The sequence below is a fragment of the Myotis myotis genome, unplaced genomic scaffold (genome assembly GCF_014108235.1).
Source record: "Myotis myotis isolate mMyoMyo1 unplaced genomic scaffold, mMyoMyo1.p scaffold_m19_p_5, whole genome shotgun sequence".
Taxonomy (NCBI): Eukaryota; Metazoa; Chordata; class Mammalia; order Chiroptera; family Vespertilionidae; genus Myotis; species Myotis myotis.
Genome location: NW_023416357.1, coordinates 30,182,077 through 30,204,425, shown reverse-complemented (window position 1 = coordinate 30,204,425; position 22,349 = coordinate 30,182,077). Strand labels below are relative to the sequence as shown.

The 22,349-nt window shown below is 40.0% G+C and overlaps 1 protein-coding gene across 6 annotated transcripts in view; it reads left to right on the top strand.

The window, feature by feature from the left end:
* The window catches only part of PDE4D (phosphodiesterase 4D), a 1,246,395-nt gene that overhangs the window by 1,025,973 nt on the left and 198,073 nt on the right, over positions 1-22,349 (top strand). Inside the window, exon 1 of one of the 6 annotated variants that reach the window (XM_036308164.1) lies at positions 788-920. The exons of 4 other annotated variants lie outside the window; for them this stretch is intronic. The gene's annotated coding sequence lies outside the window, so the exon portion shown is untranslated. Of the gene's footprint in view, positions 1-787; positions 921-21,582; positions 21,622-22,349 lie in introns of those variants that run through there. One more of the 6 variants, XM_036308165.1, reaches the window with a different exon arrangement.

Here is a 22,349-nt window from a genome sequence, read left to right as displayed (position 1 = left end):
CACTTATTTCAAATAGACTGTGGTTCCTGTTATGCTCAAATGAGGTCAGGTGTATGAAGTAATTTAAAAAGCCATATTATAATGGTGCATGGGTATATATGTTTGTGGGTGTAGGTGGTTTAACAGACAAGATGTGTAATACAGGCATCATGCTTATAATTATTTTTTACAAAACCTAATTGGATTCTCAGCCCATAACATACGCATATGTGTACATGCATATACACACACTTATGCTGTGATAGAGTATTTACTTATATATTTGAGTGATTTACATATTTAATTTTTAGAGTTGTGACAAAAAAATAAAATAGTCTCACTTTATTTGGGTAAAGATCAACATCTGGAACTCTAAAAATGACTGTGATTTCAGATTGTTGACTATTTTGGTTGCATATTTACTTTTTATGGGTGTGTTGACATGCATGTAGATCTAGCCTTCCTTTCAAGGAGGAATAATCATGTAGAATACTTCCATAGATGGTTACTCTGCTCTCAATAAGAGCACCTAAACAAAAATTATTGCACTACCAGTCATCATGGTTGAAACTATCATATAAGGTTAATATAGGCCCCTCTGGTAATATGTTTTTACATCAGATTTATTAAGGTCTGAGTTGGTTATGACTGGATCTCTGACATTAACCTCTATTATTTAATAAGAAATAGAAGGTCTGATGGATAATTGTATTTTTCTTTTTGGATATTTATGTGTTTTTTATTAGGATAATGAGCACTAAGTTAATATCATTCTGTGTATTTTTTTCTGTTTTTAAATATCTGTTAGGTCAAGCTCTTGTTTCATAACCTAACCACACACAGAGTCTACAGAGAAGCATAACAGAGGTTGAAACATGTTTATTGCCATTGGCTTTAATGAAACTCTTAGAGGCCTGCCTCAATATTTAAAAAGAAAAGAGGTGGGTACCTTTCTGAATAGATGCCATGGTGGCGTTCAAACAAAGCTGACTCTGTAGATTGTTTTGTCTTTGACTGGTGAGCATCAACACCTGAACAGAACTCACCAGGGACAATAAAGAAATTTTTTCTTTTAAAAAAAAAAAATCTATAATTTTTTTCTTTATTGTTGACACTATTACAGATATTTCCATTCCCCCACCACCACCCTTAGCCCATCTCCCTCCCAGCCCTCCCCCTCCCCTTTCCCCCCAACTCTTTGCCTGCCTCCCTCCTAGCCCCCTCCCCCCTCCCCTCTGGCCATCACCACACTGTTGTCTGTGTCTATGGATTCTGCACGTATGTTCTTTGGCTAATCCCTTCACCTTATTTCATCCAGCCCCCTCCCCCTCCCCTCTGGCCATCACCACACTGTTGTCTGTGCCTATGGATTCTGCACGTATGTTCCTTGGCTAATCCCTTCACCTTCTTTCATCCAGCCCCTCCCCCCTCCCCTCTGGCCATCACCACACTGTTGTCTGTGTCTATGGATTCTGCACGTATGTTCCTTGGCTAATCCCTTCACCTTCTTTCATCCAGCCCCCTCCCCCATCCCCTCCGACAGCTGTCGGTCCCTTCCATGTAACCATGCCTTTGTTTCTTTTTGCTCCTCAGTTCATTGTGTTCATTAGATTTCACATGTAAGTGAGATCATAGGATATATGTCTTTCTCTAGCTTATTTCACTTAGCATAACAATCCTAGGCCCATCCATGCTGTTGCTAAACAGATTCTAGTGATTCTTCTAGCCTTAAAAATATCTATCTGTAGCCTTAACTGGTTTGGCTCAGTGGATAGCATGTCAGCCTTCAGACTGAAGGGTCCCCTGATTTGATTCCAGACAAGGGCACACGCCCCGTTGCAGGCTCGATCCCCAGTAGGGTGTGTGCAGGAGGCAGCTGATCAATGATTCTCTCTAATCATTGATGTTTCTATCTCTCTCTCCCTCTCCCTTCCTCTCTGAAATTTAAAAAAAAAAATCTATTAAAAATATATCTATCCATACATGTGTATCTGTGTGTACAGATATGTGTGTGTGTCTCACACTTGCACACACACGTGCACCATACACACACACACACACACACACACACACTTGTTTGACTACATTCCTTTATTTTTTTAAATGCTTCCAAGAGGCCTCAAATCATCTTACTTATGTAGCATGTGGGGAAAGGGATCAAGTTGAGTTGCATTGAGTATTTACAATGTGCCTGTCATTCTGCTCTCTACTCTTTCTCTCACCCAGCCTGTGTGGCATAAGACTGTCCACGTTTACAGATGGCAAAACCAAGAAGCAGGGAGGCTAAGAAATCTGCCCAAAGTCACAAAGCTATTGGCAGAGCCAGGATTTGACACCAAGTCTCAAGGTTCCAATACCCACACAACACACACACGCAAACTCAATTGAAAATAAAGTTTTAATGAGGCTAGGTTTGACAACTAAGTGAAAGTAGAGATTTGGTTAGTTAAGATTTTTCAGGAACTCAGGGGGTTTATTGCCAGTTTCATTTTTCTCTTAACGAAATGTTTTCATTGCTGGTATGTGCAGTTATAAAAATAAATTAGAGGTAAACAGATAAGTTTCCTGGCTGCCTCCATGTCTATGAGCCTGACACGGATCCCAGAAGGAAAAATGTGCTCCAAGGAGGCTTATGTGATATTGCTTATTTAGGGATCCTTTGACCACTTATTTACAATATCCAGTTACAGCCATGTTACTTTCCATTTTGGGCAAAAGCACACATTAGCTTGACCATTATTTTGGCGGAAGCCGACATTGCCTGCCACTTCCAATCCATCCTTCTGTGGTCAACCTCATAATTGTGGCATTTGAGTTTGCAGCTCCCCTGACAGCATAATTGTCGCCAGAACTGCTGTTGGCGGGAACACAGGTGAGGCACTCAGAAGCCCCTTTGTTTGTGAGGACCGTAATGCAGGCACGCTTCACTTTACATCATACATGTATTTCCAAAAGTACCTCCTCATTGAATTGTTTTGTAATAGCATGTTTTTCTAAATACAAAATAAATGCATATTCATCATAGAAAAGTTGGGAACTACAAAAGATACATGTTACAAAGTATAAATAACCTGTGATCACAGCATCCAGGATAGCCATGTTAAAACGTTGATTATTTCCTGCATAACTTTTTAAAAATAGATGATAGATAGATGATAGATAGATAGATGATAGATAGATAGATAGATAGATAGATAGATAGATAGATGATAGATAGATAGATATAGATATATATATATATGGCCCTGGCCAGTTTGGCTAAGTGGTTCAAGCATTGGCCCCTGGACCAAAGAGTAGCAGGTTGAATTTTGGGTCAAGGGCATGTACCTGGTTGCATGTTCATCCCCTCCCTGGTCAAGGCACATGCGGGAGGCAACCAATCAATATCTCTCTCTGTTGATGTCAATGTTTCTCTCTCTCTTTTTCTCTCTCTCTCTCCCTCTGGGAGATTAAGGCCTAAGATCCACATTAAAAACAGAGTAGTACAAAAATCTGTCTTCCAGACGTGGGCGAATGCAGTTACATTCATATTATCAATTCAGTAGAACAGTTTGGATTCTCAGTTGAAATGATTTTAATTGCTGAGGCAATTTTTGATGGGAGACTATTTCAATGTTTCTTTAAAATGTGGTGATATATTTTGACTCACAAGTCGAGTCTCTACAGTAAAAATGAGAATCGTTCTATTAAACCTGGTTCATGTACGAATAGCATGCCATGAGATTCACGCTGCACAGAGAGTGGTTTGCAGACCATGATGTACATAAAAAATGCTTGAATGTGTTTTAAAAATGCAGAGTCCTGGGCTTCATCCTCTAGACTAATTCAGTAGCTCTGAATAAGACCTGGAAAATTATTTTAACAAGCACCCCAGTTAATCCTGAGGTAGATGTCTATGGCCACACAGAGAAATATTGGTATGATGATGAAGAATGGCCTTGATGCTTTGACACTAGCTCTACCTCTGTCTGTAACTTCTTTAACTTCTCTGTGCCTCAGTTTCCTTATCTATAAAGAGAGGAGGGAAACACTAGTATCCTCCACCTGGGATTGTTATGAGGATTAAATAAAACCCTCCAGATCATACAATCTTTAGCACATAGTACATACTCCAAAAGCACTCTAACTCTTACTCCCATTGTTGTCATGGGCATCATATCCATGTCATCATTCCTGCATTGACAAATTTAATTAATATTAAATGACTGGCATTTTTTGGTGGATTATTGATTGTGATTTGTCCTGTAGTCCCTTCTGACATGGCTAAATTCTCTTAGATATTTCCCTCTTTCTCTTTTCCCCACCCGTAAACACAACTGGAGTTAAAAGTAAATTGAGATCAAAAGCAGAAGGAGCTACCCAAAGAGTTTGGTAAGACCAGTTGAAAGAGTGTCAGTGAATCTTGTTGAAAATAAAATAGTGATTCTGCTGCTCATCTACTCTTAGACCCCATGAGGAAGTGTGGGCTCTCCAGGATACCGCGGGGCTAAAGTTTGCATCGTGTGTCAGTCATAGCACGTGTTAGCACAGCACATTCCCCTCCACAAAGCCCATGTGGTTCAGCACTAAAACCTGTGTTAAACAGAGATCTCTTTAAGCGGTAACAAAGTTCATATATAGCAAATTCAGTCAATGAGTAGTTATTAAGTTCCTGTACATGGTTTCAGAACTGTGTTAGGTGCTGGGGGTACAGAAAGGAATATATTAATTTTACTCAACCATTTTCTGTGATAATCTTTCTGAACAAAACAATATAATACAGAACCTTTAAGCACTGTTCAATTTGTGGCTACTTCCAACTAAAGAAATTGCTGGCTGCTAGATATTTCAATCATTTCAAAAAGTACTAATTTGGCTAAAGCATCTACTTAGACTAAAATAGTGTGCCTTAAAGCACAAGTCAAATGTTTTAAGAGAAAATATCATTACCCCAGCAAAATCTATGTATAATCCCCAAAGAAAAACCCTCTCAAAGGCCTACTTATTTCAAGTCATATTTACTGAAACTACATAACTTAGACGTTCCCCTGAATGTCAGTGGAATTTCTCCTAGAGCTGTGACTTTGTCAAGCCAGTTACCCTTCCTCCTGAGCCAGCGAGAGGGACGGCATTTATTTAGAGGTTTTTGTATGTCAGTCCTTAAACTGGGCATCTGTATTCTCTCATTAAAACCTTCTAACAGCCCTTTCTTACACCAAGGTTCTTGTAAGGAGTATGTCAAGAACATTACAATACCTTCTTAGGTTCAGGCACCAAGAAGCCGTTTTGCTCAATGCAGAAAGCAGTCATTGCTGCCAAGCCCTTGTGGCTGGTACAGGCTGGTGCTCCTTAGAAAGAACGGGGATGTGACTAGACCCATTGTCCTGCCTGCTAGGGCCAGGCAGGCTAGCAGACCTAGTTGTTTAATGCCCTTTTGTTGATAATTCCTATAATAGGCTCTTGTTGCTTTTATGATAAGTGGACTGTCCCTACTTGTTTTGAACTTTATCCCTATTTCATAGCCAACGTTCTTAACCTAGAGTCCACAAAAAGGCTTTAAGGACCGGTAACCCCCTTAAAATAATAACAATAAAAATTTACAAAGCAGCCAAAACCGGTTTGGCTCAGTGGATAGAGCGTCGGCCTGCGGACTGAAAGGTCCCAGGTTCGATTCCGGTCAAGGGCATGTACCTGGGTTGCGGGCACATCCCCAGTAGGAGATGTGCAGGAGGCAGCTGATCAATGTTTCTCACTCATCAATGTTTCTAACTCTCTATCTCTCTCCGTTCCTCCCTGTTAAAAAAAAAAAAAAAAAAAAAAATCAATAAAATATATTTTTAAAAAAAATTTACAAAGCACTTAGTAAATTTACAAAAATTTACAAACCACAGTGTGCTAAGCACTTCACATGCTTTATCTCATTTAAATCTCAAAATGGCCCTATAAAATAGGTACTGTATTTATTTTCATTTTGAAGATGAGAAAAATGCAATTGAAAGAGGTTAAGTAACTTGCAGAAGATCTAGAACTATCCAGCAGTGGAATAAGAGCTTTAATCTAGGCTATCTGTCTCTAAAATCCTCAGGCTTAACCATTAAGCAATACTGAAATTTCTAGAATTATAGCCAAGTGTGTGTGTGTGTGTGTGTGTGTGTGTGTGTGATGTTTATGATTTTTTTCCGAAGGCTTACATTTTTGCAGGTTTGCAAGTTGATTCTTAAAGGAATATCTGATCTCCCTCTGCTATAGGGTTTGGACTTGTATATGTATGGACTTGTATTAGAATGATCTGAGCAGGGGGAAAAAATCTGCATCATACCTTTGGGGAGTATGTACTTGTGTTATTAGTAGGACCACTTGGCTAGCTCACCAGGAAGAGGTGCAGGGCTAGTGCTGAAAGACCAGTGCTTCATTCCTGTGTGCCATTCATTGCCAATACATTTTGACCACTTCTTTCTTGAGGGCACGACACGGGGTTGATAGTAACTTTCAAAGTCACTCAGCAAACATTCAGAGAACTAGGAAAGCTGCAGGAAAATAAAAAATGGTTGAGCTCAGGGGCAAAAAGCTCCTCAATTTGAAATATTTCATTCAGCTTTATCAAACCTTGCTAAAACTGGTGTGTTACCCTAGGCAAGGATTGGAATATGCTATTCAATAGTAATGAATTAGTTTATGGTGGTGAAATTACTTTTGGACGGGAGCCAGGAGCAAAGTCACATCCTCTCTTGCTCTACCAAAGGCAGAGCCACATAAAAGAAAAGTCTTGGAGTCAAAGGAAGAACAGAGCTTTGTTCCGCTAGGAACCATAAATATATGGCCGCCTTCACTAAAAATCTAGCCGGGCTGTCTGAACGGAGGAAGTTGTGTGTTGGCCATTAGTTTCAGTAAGTGGAAGGGCTGCAAATGATCATTTCATTAGTGAGTGCTTCACTGGCCTCCAGATGCGTGCAGGGAGCCAAATTATGGCCATCTTATTAAAATAGCAAAGACATATATAGGAAACTCCAGTGTGTATTTCAAGGGAATTGACATTTACTGAACCTATACCACTTTTAAAACACTGTCTTAGATGCTTTGACATTCATTAGCCCACTTTGGTTTTTTAAAGGTGAATGCTTTAGAATCCCTTTTCAACAAATGTGGAATCTCAAGCTCAGAAAACCTAAGTAGCTTTGCTTAAGGCTCCAGAGCTAGCAAGAAACAGAGTGTATTCAAATCAGATTTGATTCCAAAGCCCATATGGTTTCCTGCTATGATTTGATATTTGTGGGAGCTAAATAGCCTTGTGGGACCTAGTCTTGACGAACTGCACCAATATGTTCAATAAAGGACCACTGGCTCCTACAGAAGCAATGAGGTATCTTTGATAAAAATACAAACTTCAGGCACATTACTTCCTGTCTCTGAGTAAGGTTTCTTTATCCAATGTAGTGATAATAAGACAATGGATATGAAATGCTGAGAACAGTGCATTCTCTATTATTATTGTTATCATTGTGTTACCCATAGAAAAAGGCCCATAGAACAGGGACAGTAGGATCCCCATGGACAATGAATTACTTACCTGAGAACCATGGGGGAGGTCTGGTCTTTAGGAGCTGCTAAGATATCAGTTCTCATCCTGTTGGGGAATTGGTGTGTGTGTGTGTGGGGGAGGGGGGGCGGGGGGAGGGGGCAGTGCAACAGGGTCAAGGAGAGCTTGACATGTAGTCAGGTCTCCAGTGAAGAGACATTTCAGCAAAGCAATCAGTGTTACCAAAGCTATGAAAGAGGTTAAAGACTCACACGTTCTCTCAGGGGCATCCAATGTTTGAAGCACCCAGAGGGTAGCATAGGTACATGAACACACAGCAAGTATAGTGCTGACGTATAGACCGCATGACGAAGATTTAAATGCTGGGTCCCCAAAATTATTTGCCTATTTGACTTTACCAACCAATATTTCAGCAAAGAAATGGGGAAAACCCTTCTTCTGTGGTTTCTCTCCTGTGTTTGCCATTGCCTAGGCAGTATTTATTTTGGTAACAAGAATACCTGTTCTTCCAAAAGCAACTCAGTCTCTACCACTCCAAAGATAATCTCCCTGAGGTAATTTTAACATCAGTAGAATCCACAAAATATTAACTCCATGCAATAAAAAGCTCAGGTTTCTAGTTATTTCCAAGGACATTGATCTCACATTACTTACCATTCTGCAGTCAAAACTACCTTTGCTTTTCCTTCACCCTTGTATGCTCTTACCCATATGTGAGACTAAAGAAAGAGACGGATTATTATTACATTTTGCTTGATATAGTTTTGACATTGCAGGTAGCATATCTTTTTTGTTTTTACAGCTTTGAAATGTGTTCGAGATTTCTCAGGTGAAATAGAGCCTTTTATATAATATGCAATAAAGATAACTGACTCAGAGGAACAGTTTCTAAAGTGTGGCAACCTTTTTCTCCTTTTAGTTCTTTCTGTTTGGTGGTGGGGCTAGGGAGAGCAAGAGTCAGATTTTATTTCAGGTGAAAACATCCAAAGTAGAAACTGGAGTTACTCACCAAAAGTCAACTGACTTTCCTATTCCATTTATAAATACATGAGAACAAAATGCACACTCCCATATCTTTGTTATCTAGATATGTGAGTTCTCACCTATTGTCCAAACCCTTATCTAATTACTACTATCTATTAACCCAAATGGAAATGACAAGTGTTACTTTGGGTTCCTATTTTCCAAGAGTTATCAACATTTGGTTGAGAAGCTCAGTGGGCAAACATTCCCTCCTTGTACTCAGCACGCCTCTTGCAAGCTAAGTGCCTCCATGACACAAGAAATTGCCAGTGTTTACATATGTCGATCACATGCCAGACACTGTTCTAAATGCTGTTCTCCATTACATGGGAGAGGAAACTGAGGCATGGGGAGGCTGAGTAACTTGGCCAAGTTCACTTGGCCAACAAGTGCAAAACCCAGATGTCCTCTAGACCATGTGTTCTTAACCACGACAATATCGTGCCTCTTCATATTTTTCCCTGAAAATGAGAGAAGGTAAAATTTTTAGAAATGAAGGTACCCTCTGCAGGTATATGCACAGAACTCAGGAACCATTAATAATCCGATGATTGCCTCTCACCAAAGTAAAGAAGTCAGCATATGATGAGTACTTGCTCCGAGCACAAACTGGAGAACCTTGTACATTTAATACTATTGAGTTCACACACACACACCCTTTGTGAGGGCAGTATTGTTTCTTCATGCAATAGGTGAGGAAACAGAAGCTCAGAAAGACTAAGTTGTCCAACATTGTCCAATCAGCACGTGGCAGATTCAAGATGCAAACATGGGCTTCTCTGTGACCAAAGACCGTTATTTTCCCGCACCATGATGTCTCCTCTCCCCAGTCATTTATTCATGTAATTACTTAATATGCATTTATTGAGCACCTGCTATCTGCTAATGCCTTATTAGGCAGGGTAGGAAAAGCGTAAGATTGGAAGTTACAGGATCTAGGTTCAAATCTCAGCTCCATCACTTACCAGCAAGCCATTAAATTTCTTTGAGTTGCAGTCTTACCATCCATAAAATAAGGGGGGGACAATAATATGTATTTCACAGGAATGTTATAAAAAGCAAGTAGAATAATGGATGTAAAAGCATTTGGTAAATGGTAAAGCACACATAAATGTTATTTTTATGATGATTAAAGTCAATGAAGGGTATGTAGCCTCCCAAAGTCAAACAGCTGGGGAGGGGCAGTGACTAAGGGCAGTGGTGTTTCTAAAGCCATTTGCCGTCGCCCCAGAGAACGCTTTGCTGAGGACATGAAGAAGCTGTTTGGGATTACAGGAGACAGAATCGGAGGCATATCAGAGATTGATCAGCCCATGTGGACCTTTGAGGAAGAAGAAAGATTTCATGGGCAGAAACAGGTACGGCTCAGATGAAGCTATACCTGCAGATGTATTCCACATAGTGAGATAGCATGAGCAAAGGTGTCTTTGGAGGCGCCAGAGATGAGACTTGAAGGGAGCTGGGAACAGATTTTAAAGTAACTTAAATGCCATGATGAAAAATGTTAACCTGCTTTTGTAGGCAAGAATAGTTATTCAAGAAAGTAACATAGTCACATCTTCCACAACTCCAGACTATCTCCCCTCCGCTTCTTTTCCTCCCTCATTCCTTTCCTTGCCCTCTTCCCTTATTTCTTTCCTTTCAAGGACACACAAAATCCCAGCAGCAATGGAGACATAATATAGCGCAGTTGGACGTAGGGACAAGGGCACAGCGGGACGCGGTGTGACAATTCCCATGAGAACAGCTGCGGCTCTGAATGCCCTGCCCCTGCAGTGAGCATGGGGTGCAGGACATGAGCGGAGCTCAGTGCTGTGCAGTTAGAATCGGGACGTTAAACCTGGAAGGGGCCTTAGGTATCAGGAAGTCCGGTGTTCACAACATGACAACACATGGAATTGCCTGGACAGCTTTTTTAAAATACAAATTCCTGGGTCCCACCCCAGATCTAGATCTACTGACTCGGAGGACCCAAAAGGAGGCCTACGCATCTGTATTTTAAAGCCTGTATTTTCAAAGTAGTGTGCAGACCAGTAACTGAGGATGACTTGTTGTCAATCTCTTTATCTTTCTGATAAAATTACTAAGTCACAGAAAAGTCAAGATGTTTGCCAGAGTCAAAAATAGTTATTAGCAGAGTTGAACACAAATTCAGGGCTCCCAATTCCCAGCCTTGTACTCTAGCTCAGGGTAAATTCTTACATTTCAATTATAAAAGTATACTTCCCTTTTTTCTCAAATACTTCTTAGGAGATGAAATAGGAACCCCTTTGTCTTGCAAAACTGGTCTTTAGTGTATTTAAATTAGTTTATAATGGAGAGGTTGTTTACTTTCCTCCCCTCAAGTATTGTTAAACATTTACCGAACAGGGCATTACAAGATGGTTAAAATGATTAACAAGGGTACCAAATAGAGGATCCTTCCTATAATCCCTTTCCAGTTTTTGTCATAGTATTACTTAGAGACAAGTAAATACATCCATTTATTTCAGCAAAATGTCATGTTCTACGCAAAGGTTTTGAACATGGGCTCAAGGCAGCTAGATAATATCTCTGAGTTCTGATAGGAGATAATATAACAAAAATGTGTCTTTGATTCAAACTTTATTAAATAAAACTAATCCAATTGTTCAATCTTCTATTTGCATCTTTAGTTCAAAGATCAGGAAATATTGGGTTGAGTCATAATCTGGCCACTTACATCAATGAGGGACTCTGAGCAAACCATTGTCCTCCTTCCTCAGTTTCAGTTTCCTCTGACACTGAGGCTCAGAATCCTTCTCACCCCCTCCCTCAACTGCCCATTAACTCAGGTTCACTGTGTGCATTCCACTGAACAATAGCTATGAATGGGCTTTGTGAGAGGAAGGGAGGGAAAGGCTTTGGGGAGGATTAGTTTTTGTTTCCAGAGGACAGATCACCATAGTCCAACTCATCATTAGAGTCCCAGATGTGGCTCATGGACATAGCCAATTGCTAAAGAACCCAAGGCGCCCTGGGAGATTATTTCCATGTGGCCTGGGGGGCGGGGGGGGGGGGGCGGCCAAGTGCGTGAGTGGGATTAGTGGCAAACGTGGAATTCAAGCTCATAATTACATTGCAAGTTTAAAGGACAGCTGTGCACAAAGAAGCCAAGAGCAAAATAAGCATAGACGTGGTTTGAATTTTTTTTTTCCATTTGTCACATTTAATTTCTAGTTCTAAATTTTACAGGAATAGAAAGAAAAGGGTAAAATCACGTTTTAAGATTTTTTCAAGTTCTAAAGATAGGGGGAAAAGCAAAAAAGGATCCCACACGGATTGAATGCTTATATAAACTCTGATTTGGATTTCATGAAGTATAGCTATCTCTAGACCTTTTCAAAATTTGGTCAGAATTAAATTTTAAAGGTCAACAAAGTATGTAGTCATGTTAGGGTTTTCTCCTTCCAAACTAAGTTTTAAAAACTGACATCTATTCCTTTTTTAGTCTTTGTACTAAAATATGATAAAAGAATAGAGTTTGTTTCATAAGGTGCATGTTCTGTAAAAGTAAGTACATTTCAAGTTAAATTATCTACTCATTGTATATAGGCAGGTTGGAGATTAAGGTTCTATTTACATACCATGGTGGTACAATGCAGTGCTAAATATTTTACAGGCCAGAAGTCAAAACAATTACTGTGTCTATTAGAAAATATTGTATCTAAGGATTCTGGTATGACCATCTATAGCCAGTGAGCGAAGAAGTCTTTGCTGGGTTGAAAGGCGGTCCCATTATGGATGGCCTTGTTTACACTGTACTTTGGACTCCTCATTTAAAAAGCATAAGTCATTTTTAAAAAGGAGTATAAGTGGGAAATAATCCAAAAATGAGAGCCAAGATTTTACAGAATAACTTCTACAAAAAAAGAAAAAGACAAATACACATAGTTGAATTATCATAATTTATCTAGAAAATAGGTAAGTGGGCACAAATGGATGATTATATCCAAATTCTTGAGATAGATCATTGCATAAAATGAAAGGAATTTTAATGGCTGAAGTTTGAAAACACAGTTAAAGTCTAAGCAAAGGAGGTCAGCAAGGACATCGCTTCCCAACTTAAAATGATTAGAGAAAAGGTCAAATGTATTTAGAAAACTATCACGCATTTCTTTTAGCTTTGGACTTGGCAAGTCAATAGGATTTATAAACAGTCTCACCATGAATTTGGTTGGCCGGGGGGAGAGGGGGGGCGGGTAGAAATCCTATTTTAACTTAGAAGCAGAAGCTGGATGCAATTACTATAGCCCTGTGTCTTCTCAGTGAACTGCATCCCTCCCAGTGGTATCTGGCAACAGCACTGGTTGAGGAATATTTGTGGAGTGGGTATACTTGTTTCTGCGACCTGCTCCATCATTTCAACCTATAATCATTTGAGTTTTATTTCTAAGGTGACAACATAATGTTTCTCAGACCAGTCCTACAGTGAAGCTCAGTGAAGGGAAGCACAAACAGCATGCTCCTCCACTATTTCAGAAGCTATAGCCAAAGATAATGCCCCAGGTAGCTCCCTTTCCTTCCTCTATGGAAGCACACCTGGCACTAGAGGGCATTAGTCTAGGAGTTCAGAACAGGAAGGGCCTTTAGCATCTGATTCAACCTTCAGCATCCTCAGTCAAAAGAACCAACTCAGCCCTGTTTCCATTGCAAATAAGCTGAATAAAAAATAAGTGAGGAGTGGTGAGTGGTTCTAGTAAGCTATGAAATGTTTCTAGATTTTTCCACAAACTGTGGTCCATGCTCCTAGAAATGTACACATTCATGTGGTCCAGAATCCCATTCTAACTACGGCAAGCCTCGTTCGATCTGATACTTCTGAGACCTCATTGCCTCAAGTGGAGCATGGATCCACCTCCTGAGGGAAGGTGACGTCTTGTCCTGCGTCTCCTCTATGATCCAGAGACAAATTCGTGCCTTAGCTTCGTGGTTGAGCTGATCCTCCGGAAAATAGATGAGTTGGCCCAAATGGATAAATATATCCAAATATTCGAGATACATCATTGCATAAAAATAAAAGGAATTTTAATGGCTAAAGTTTGAGCAAAGGAGGTCAGCAGTGTCATTGCTTTGCAACTTGAGTTGATTAGAGAAGAGGTCAAGCTTGAGCTGATCCTCCAGAAAAGTGTTCCCAGCCTTGCCTACTGCCAGTAGGCAGAACAGAACTGGACTGGCTTTCACCCTTCACAGAACAACCACAACTGTGTGCAGTGGTTATCAGTGTATTCTCTAACGCTTATTAAGCACTTGGATGGTAAGAAATGTTTTAATGAAAATATATGTAACCAAGGAAAATGGTATTGGGTGGTGGAAGCTAAACCAACTGTGAAAATGGTAAAATTAAAGAAACAGTGGGTTTCATTTGGGCCTCTGTGGGGCACTTTTTTTTTTTTCAGTCCAGAGGTAGACTGAATGTGAAATGTTTGACAGTTGAATATACTTTCAGTCCTGCCAATTTAGTTTAGTGTAATGTAGTGCATTAAGTATTACTAGTATTGTACTGATAAATAAACCTCCAAAATTAAGTGTCTTTAAAAAAAATACGTCCATTTTTCACCAAGTAATTGTGTAGGGTAGTATTGAGGATGACAGGGAAGTGCTTCTCCTTACTCTCATTAAGGGACCTGGTCCCATCTTGTGGCATCAGCCGACCAAAGGAGAGAGCACTGAGAGAAGTATGAAGGAGTTATGAACCAATCCTGAAAGTGAGCTGCCATATTTCCGCTCACATCCAGTTACGTGGTCAAGTCTAATTGCAAGGGAAGCATAGAAAAGAGGACTTCTTATATGCCCAGGAGCAAGTGGAGAATCTAATCTGGCAGACAGCAAGCAGAACTTGCCATGTTTATGGTCCTGATTAGTGAGTTCTATGCTTTTCCAAGATCATTTGTCTTTAGTCAGGATTGTATACAAAACCATTTCAAGGAAATGTGAAAAATAGCTTTACTCTTCAAAATCATCGTTGACGTAGACCTCACAGCCTCTTTGGCATCTCTCCCCAATGTCCTAAAACCTCTGAAGGATAATTTGCAAGCACGTATATTTCACCCAATATAAGAAATCACAAGGAGAGCTTATCTTAATGTGCCCATAACAGAACAAGATGTATACTGTTTAGTGTGAGGATTCATATCCTTGTTTTTATTCTTCATGATATAGTTTTAAAGATTCCAGAAGAAAATGATTGTTTATGGAAGTCATAGGATAATATTCCTTTTTAAACAAATATATTTTTTATTGATTTCAGAGAGGAAGGGAAAAGGAGAGAGAGATAGAAACATCAATGATGAGAGAGAATCATTGATCTGCTGCCTCCTGCACTCGCCACACTGGGGATCAAGCCCACAACCCAGGCATATACCCTGACCCGGAATCAAACCATGACCACCTGGTTCATAGGTTGATGTTCAACCACTGAGCCATGCAGTCTGGACTAGGATAAAATTGTTATAACTAGCGGTCCAGGGCACAAAATTCATGCACGGGTAGAGTCCCTAGGCCTGGCCAGCGGTCAGGGCTGATCAGGGCCTTCAGGCTGCCGGCCGGAGCCTTCCTTCATTCCACGCTGCCCTCTGGTGGTCAGTGTACAGCATAGCGAGTTATCAAACTCCCAAAGGGACATTTTGCATATTAGCCTTTTATATATATAGATTGTTGTAACCTTGGTAGGTCTAAAGAAATGGCATCTAAGTCAGGCCACACAGCTCTCTGAAGCCCTTCTCTGTTCCCTTTTATCCCCACTGAAGTAGAAAACCCTTCTGCTTGGATCCTTGAGGTTAGAAACTGAGTAATATCACTTTTCCAAAATAGATTTAATAGTAGGGAGTCTGAATTGTTTCCTGACCTGTTTGAGGGAGAGTCCAGACCCAGGGATAAACATGTGTATGAGTTTTCATATTCATGGGTAGAAAGAATAAGATTTGTTATATTTTTCAAGGCTATTATAGTAGAACTATTACAGTTTTTGTTTTTAGTTATCTTGCCTAGATTTATTTAATCTATTTTATATATTATTTTAAATGGTAAGTATTTTCACAAGGGAATTCATGATTTAATAATTCTTATTCAATTAAGTCATTTGGAAATTAATTCTTAATAAGTCTAAATACATGAATAGCTAGGGTGACACTGAGAACCACATTTTAAAAATTCACCCCCCTCAAAAAGAAAATCATAATCTTTGTGGAGACAGGTGTGGTTTGAAGCACATCCCTCTTCAGACCTTCAAGATGACTCTAATACCCAACCTGCTGGAATCACTTCCCACTCCTCCAGAACAAGTTAATAATCACTGATCTGGAAGAATAAACATGTACAAATATAAAGAAAAATTCTGACAAATATGAGTAGGTTTTGGAAATTAGGGAGAGAGAGAGAGAGAGAGAGAGAGAGAGAGAGAGAGAGAGAGAGAGAGAGAGAGAGATGGAATGAAATAAAAAAAATTAACTTCTATTAATACTAATTTACCTTTTAGGAAAAAATATGGTACTCCTTTCCACTTTCAGCCATTTCATTGTTTTTCCTGGCTAGCATTGTCTGAAATGCAGGTTTACTGTGAAATTAATAAAGATCAAACTCAGGCCCCTAACTGGCCTAGGCTATTTCCAAGCTTGGGAAGGAAGGAGTAGTAGCCACTTCACATAGTTATAAGTTTTGTAAAATTTGCAAAAGTAAGAATTTTTTTTGCATTTTGAAAAGTGGACTCTCCAAATTGCATGCCCTTCATGTGCCATAAAATCTGGAACCCACCCTTGATTCCATGGCTGATTAGTGGTCAGACAGGAGTATATTCAGAATAACCCCTATTAAAATGCCTTTTAACACGGTAGCCTTCTTAGTGCCTTTCCAGATGATTCATTCAACAAATTAATGAACCTCATTGGTGATAAGATTCTTTGTTTAAAAAAGTGATTCCTAGCCAAAATAAAAAAAAAAAATGTAATAATAACATTCATTTGAAGTAGAGCCATACAGGCTTCCATAGTAAATAATAACCAGGATATAGTAAGTAGTGCTGAATCCAATGATATTAATGCATTCATAATACAAATATTTATTGAGCCGCTACCATGTGCCAGACATTATTCTAGGTGCTGGGATACATTAATGAACAAAGCAGATCAAAATCTCTGCGTTTGTAGAGCTTATAATTCAATGAGAAGGGTAAGATCAGGGGTCCTCAAACTTTTTAAACAGGGGGCCAGTTCACTGTCCCTCAGACCGTTGGAGGGCCGGACTATAGTTTAAAACAAAGCTATGAACAAATTCCTATGCACACTGCACATATCTTATTTTGAAGTAAAAAAACAAAACGAGAACAAATACAATATTTGTATTTGCTTGTGGCCTGCAGGCCGTAGTTTGAGGACCCCTGGGTAAGATAAACAGAATTTTAAAAGTTTAGCAGAAGCTGTTAAATGCTGGGAAGAAAAATAAAAAGGAAAGGAGACTAGAAAAGGCAATTATTTTATTTTACTTTTTTGTTCATCCTCACCCAAGGAAATTATTTTTTTTCATTGCTTTCCAGAGAATGGAAGGGAGGAAGGAATAGGAGAGAGAGAAACACTGATGTGAGAAAGACACATTGACTTGTTGCCTTTTGCACACACCTTGTCTGGAGGCGGAGAGCAAACTCACAACCCAGATACAGCCCTTGACTGGGAATCAAACCCTCAACCCTTTGGTGTCCAGGCAGAGGCTCCAAACATTGAGCCACACCAGCCAGGGCACAATTATATCTTTTAATGGCAACTTTATTTTTTCCAGTTTTATGGACATATAATTGCCATAAAACACTTTGTAAGTTTTATGCACACAACCTAGTGATTTTATACATGTATATATTGCAAAACGATCGTCACAATAAGGTTAGTTAACTGATCCACCACCTCATATAGTGACAACTCTTTTTTTGTGGTGAGAATTTTTGAAATTTTTTTTCTTAGCAATTTGAAATTTGTTATAATACAGTACAGTATTATTAACTACTAGAGGCCCGTTGCATGAAATTCATGTAAGGGGCTCGGCCCTCACAGCCGCGGCAGCTGCCCTTGGCCCTCGCAGCTGCAACAGCCGCCCCGGCTTCGTCCCGAAGGTCATCCAGAAGGACGTCCAGAAGGTCATTCGGCTGTCCGGTCTAATTAGAATATTATACTTTTATTATTATAGATAGTCATCACGCTATACATTATATCCATGAACTTACTCATCTTATAACTGGACGTTATAACCACCTTCACCTATTTCCCCCACACCCACCTCCAAACCTTGTCAAGTACCAACCTGTTCTCTGTATCTACAAGTTTGTTTTTTTCCACATATAAGTGAGATCATGTAGTATTTGTCTTAGTTTTTCTGACTTATGCCACTTAGCATAATGCCCTCAAGTTTCATCTATATTGTTGTAAATGGCAGGATTTCCTTTCTTTTATAGCTGAATAATATTACATTGGGTGTGTGAATCACTTTTTCTTTATCTGTCCATTGGTTCATGAACACTTAGTTTGTTTCCATGTCTTGCTTATTTGTAGATAATATTGCAATGAACATGTGGGGAGAGTACAGATAGAGATTTTATTTCCTTTGAAGGTATACCCAGAACTGAGATCGCTGAACTATATAGTAGTCCTATTTCTGATTTCTTGAGGAAGCTCCACACTGTTTTCCATAGTGGCTGCATCGGTTTGCATTCCCACCAACAGTGCACAACAGTTTCTCTCACTAGGAGGCCAGAAAGTGCCAGGAGATTAAGGTGACAATTTTAAATAGGGTAGCCTGGGACTGTCTCACCATGAAGGTGACATTGAACTGATATGTGGGTAAAGAATATTCCAGCAGAGTGGACTGTAAGTGGAAAGGCCCTGGGGAGGATGCATACTCACGTGTTCAAAGGACAGACAGGGATGGCCTGCTCTGGCCCCAACTGTTTTTTCTCTGAGTAAAATGGGAAACCATTCGGAGGCGGTAAGCAGGAACTCACATGCGCACTGCTCTTCCCATGCGCACTCTTCCTGTGAGATCTGCAAATGAAAACAGGATGCAGGGGAAAGGAATGCATGCTTGCTTGCTTTATTCTAATCACAGAGAAGCCTGAATGAAATTTTCAGATAAATGAAGGGCTACCAACAACTACAAAAACAGAGACTTTCCACTGTGAGCACATGTTCAAGTTAAATGTATATTTACCACTCGAGCTGTGGATCATTTCTAGAGAATCGCTGCAAACATGGACCTTAGTCTGCTGGCTGCAGGCTTTGCCTCTGCCTCCCAGCTGCACTGCAGGCAAACATTAGGACCCATTTGAGATCCTTTTTAAGCAGAGTTTCTGTTAAGGAAAGTTTCATTTAAGAAAATCATTTAAAAATAACCTATAAACCTCAAATAAAACAATTCTAGGTTTGGGCTTTCAAAGTTTTAGATCTCATAAGCATTTTTTGAGAAAAAAAAATGGCCGTATCCCATCTCATTGGCAAAAACCCACTAAGCAAGTCCAGCTTGTCCCTTCTGGTTTCTAGTCCAAATATCAAACTCGTGCTATGATTTTCATCTTGAATCTCTTTATTGCCTTATGTTACTTGGGAGCATCACTGATGAGTCAGAAATAAATGTTTCCAGAAATCATCTAATATTTCTACTGATAAATAAGCATGCACCTTGCACCTTTGTTCCAGGCTTTTGTTTATAAAATCCATCTGTGAAAATAAAGGGTAAAATGTTCCTGTGCTTAAATGTTAGTCCTCTGTGCAAATATATATATATTCTGCAAGCTACCATGCATACTTCGCTTACCTGTATGATTCACTGACGTGGCTAAATATCATGTCCTCTCAGGGCATCCCATTTAAATTCGAGATGCAGATTTTTATTGATTAAGGAAGATTGCCATTTGTGCCTACCACTGTAAAATACGATTTCCTACAGTCTCAGCTCTGTGGTTAATCTGATCAAAGTAAATATTAAAGTGAAGAATTTTGAGAAGCAGTTTTTGTTAATTCCAGAGAAGCTATTTGATCCTCAGGGAAATCTTGAATGAGAAATATCACTGGCATTAGTTAGGAACAGGTTTCATAGTTCTGTGGCATTGATAACAATAAATAAACTATTATAAAGAGAAATCGTATGTTTTAGTAATTATCCAACTTTGGTTACACTTAAGCTTAAGGATGAACCATCCCCCCTCCCCCTGAGTGCCAAGCATCAACATGGATGCTGTTATATAACCAACTGCAGGGGTTTCATTATACAGGGGAGATTCGGGCACAGGAAAATAAATAGCAGTGTAACTGTGACCTGAAGTCCCCAGGATACACCCAGTTGCTGGAGACCTAAGGTCTGAGAGGCTGTTTCTGCTCATTATATTCAGTGGAGTCCCACCCAGGCTGCTGGTACCTCCATGTCTTCCACGGTTCCCAGCAGGAAATTGTTCTTTCTCCTCAGTGAGGAACATCTAGAGAAAAATCAACAGTCTCCACCCTCTGCCCAATGTTATCTCACTGGAACTGTGGAGCAGGGTGGAGATGTAAAGGCAGTTAGTTTTTTGAACAATCTGACTCCAGCATCTGTCACCTCATTGATGGTCAGGGTGATTCGGGTGACTTGACTGGCCAGTGATCAGTTCCTTTTCTCTCTCATCTCTCCCTTTGGGTTGTTCGCAAAGCGATGTACTCAGGTAGAGAGGATGACCTAGATGGCAAGTCCCCCTCAGGGATAGAGAGCAATAACAATAAAAATAACAATAGCTGCTAGATATTGGGACTATACTAGCTGCCAGGCAGCATGCTAACATTTTTTTCTCTTCTAATCCATATAGTGGCCTAGAGTTAGATATCAGGAAATGGAGGCTTAGAAAAGTACAGGAAACATGCCCATAGCCTGCAACTAGAAAGTGGCAGAACCAAGGGGTGACATTTAACCTACATTGTCTAACCCCCATCCTAACGGGAACATTTTTGGTCCTTCCCCACCTCCCAACAGGGGTTGCATTAAAACCTCATCCCAGAATTAGCCTTGGTCTTATAAGTTGATCAGAATGTTACTTTCAAAGAGTTAGCATTTGAAGCTGCATCCAGGTGAGGGAGCTAAGAGATGGTTAATGGTTAACAGGAGGCTGTGCAATAGAGACATAAACACAGGGCCATTCTCCCAGGCTCTACAGTCACACAGGTTGAGCTGGAAACCCACTTACAAACTATATAACCTTGAACACATCATTTAACATAGAGCCACTTCTCTATGCCTCAACTTCCTTGTGGGTCAAATGGAAAGCGTAGTGCCTACTTCAAAGGGTTATTGTGAAGATTCGATAATAATGTATATGAAGCGTACAGCACAATGCCTGGCACATCGAAAGTGCTCCAAGAGTTTTATCACCATTCTCGCCATTCTAGTCATTATTATCACCATCATTATTATATTCGGATATTACTACTCACTGAATGAAGAAGGGTTGCCTTGATTTGCCCCAGACCTAACCATTGCCAAGGGGAGCTCCTTAGTTCTAATATTTAAAGGAGTTGATTAATAAGCCTTTCGGTGGGGAGAGGATAGTGCTTTGGTTTATTTATTTATTTTTATACTTATTGATTTCTTTTTCATTTCAAAATCACTGTGCTTATTTTAGTCAATAAAAAATTTGTAAGTATAGCAAATAGCCCTCCCCATCTCACGCCCCTGAGGTCAATGTTAAAAGTTGGTATGTGCCTCTCCACGTATTTCTGCATAATAAGATTCTTTTTCTGACATTCCTCACCAAACTTTCTATAAACGTACTTAGCCCTACCTATTAGGTTGAACCATATGAAATTGCCATTTTTATAGGTCCCTGCTATTCTTTAATAATATGAACCCTCAAATTGAGCCAGACTAAACGTCCTGTTTTATACACATGCCTTATTTATTCCTTCTTGGGTTTGCTTCTGCTGCTTCACTTGTACTACACACCCTCCGCCCCATCCTCTCAGTTTTTTCAGGCTGCTGTAACAAATTGCCATTGACGGGGTGGTTCATAAACAGCAGAAATTTATTTCTCACAGTTCTGGAGGCAGGGACGCCCAAGATCAAGGCACCAGAAGATTCAATGTTTGGTAAGGGCCCACTTCTTACATGTTGGAAGGGCCAAGGGAGTTCTCTGGGCCTCTTTTATAAGGCACTAATTCCATTCATAAGGGCTCCACCCTCCTGACCTCATCACTTCCCAAAGGCCCCATCTCCAAATAAGACCACATTGGGAATTAAATTTCAGCATATAAATTTTGAGAGACACAAACATTCCGTCTATGGTTCCCACCCTAACTCTACGCTGTCTGGACATTTTTTATCTGCCCTTCAAGGAAACATATCCTTCAGCTTCTTACACTTCCTTTATATTCATTGTCTAAATCAAATTCTCTGATTGCCTATATAACACAATTTTATAAGTTATTATTTATACTAGAGGCCTGATGCATGAAATTCGTGCAAGAGTAGGCCTTCCTCCCCCAACTGCTGGTACCAGCTTCCCTCCGGTCACTGGCAGGCACCCAGGACCGGGGCTTCTCTCACAGCCCTGGCATCGTCTGGAACAGTGGTTCTCAACCTGTGGGTCGCAACCCCTTTGGAGGTAGAATGACCCTTTCACAGGGGTCGCCTAAGACCATCCTGCATATCAGATATTTACATTACAATTCATAACAGTAGCAACATTACAGTTATGAAGTAGCAACGAAAATAATTTTATGGTTGGGTCACAACATGAGGAACTGTATTTAAAGGGCCAGAAGGTTGAGAACCACTGGTCTGGAAGGTCATCCAGAAGGATGTCCAGAAGGACGTC